The 1,186-nt window shown below is 33.4% G+C and overlaps 1 long non-coding RNA gene across 1 annotated transcript in view; it reads left to right on the top strand.

Moving 5' to 3' along the window:
* Positions 1-517: 517 nt before the first annotated feature.
* The window catches only part of LOC135216407 (uncharacterized), a 726-nt gene continuing 57 nt past the window's right edge, over positions 518-1,186 (top strand). Inside the window, exons 1-2 of the long non-coding RNA XR_010314877.1 lie at positions 518-585; positions 1,055-1,186. The exon at positions 1,055-1,186 is cut by the window's right edge and continues 57 nt beyond it. This is a non-coding gene — a long non-coding RNA (uncharacterized LOC135216407). The remainder of the gene's footprint in view (positions 586-1,054) is intronic.

Genomic DNA, 1,186 nt, shown 5'->3' with positions numbered 1-1,186 from the left:
TACATGGAGAAACATTCCTTGGAATTGGTAATTATCTCCGTAGTTACTTTATAATTTCTTTGAATTTTGTTTCCTTTAATTTGTTTGTTTTAATTTAATTCCGGTTTGTTCAATTAATGTTTGAGGCTTTATTTTTCCTAATATCACCGTAAATAAAATTGTGCTAATTAACTGACCTCAACCTTCGTTGTGCAAACCAAAGTAAAGAGGAGTTAAAGATAACTACTAACTACCTAATTTTCTGAATATTCCGAGCCAAACAACTCTACGAAGAACCTCGAAGTCACGGTCGGAAGAAAAAAAAGCAGTCCAACACCAACCGTCAAGGAGTGAAGACTCTCCCTCGCCTCACCTTCCTTTTGGATATTTTATGGATTTATATTCTTCGTCGTAGTGCTGGACATTTTTTCAGGACAACACAACGATGGGACTCATTGTGTTCAGTGCTATGAATACTGAGTGTAATACCATGAAGAATTAAATTATCTCTACACCTCGTCTGATTAATATGAATATGGCGACCTCAGTGATGGCTATGGAATTATCATATCCATTCTCTATTTCATCCTATGAAGTCACTATAAGGTGGGTCATTGTATTGATTGGCACAATAGTAGTGGCATTTCTTGGTGACTTTTATCATCCTCAAGTCAAAAAATAAAATAAGCCTTGAGCACAGTAATTGAAAATCGCTCGTGAAACTAGGTTTGTTTATAGGCTACTCTAATTAAAATTATCAATTGTCGACCATAAATTGCTTGTTTATTGAAATTCGGCCTTTTAACATATATTCTAAGTGATGCCTTCATCACATATATTTAATTTGTTCACTAGGTCAAAATATGATTGAAATTGTTGGCTTTGATTTGCAATTTTAGAAATTAATATTAAATTGAGACTAGTTTTGGAGGTGAATTTAATTTGTTGATTCGCCTTTATATATTGTGAAAAAATTTTTAGTGTAGTCAAAAATTATATATTTCATTTAAACAATTCTATACAAATTCTAGTTTCCAATTTGAATTGGGTGGTTAAAGACTTATCTATCTTTTAGGGCTGGCTCAAGGTGGAGTGGAAAGCTTGGGACAGGAGTATATCTGCCAATGCTTTTAGGTTTGCTGACCAGAAGCAGTTACTACTCCAAGTGAACTAGCATCAACTGACAACCAACTACATATTATAAATT

The sequence above is a fragment of the Macrobrachium nipponense genome, chromosome 6, assembly GCF_015104395.2.
Source record: "Macrobrachium nipponense isolate FS-2020 chromosome 6, ASM1510439v2, whole genome shotgun sequence".
Taxonomy (NCBI): Eukaryota; Metazoa; Arthropoda; class Malacostraca; order Decapoda; family Palaemonidae; genus Macrobrachium; species Macrobrachium nipponense.
Note: the sequence above shows the minus strand (reverse complement) of the source record. Positions and strands in the feature narration are given on the sequence as shown.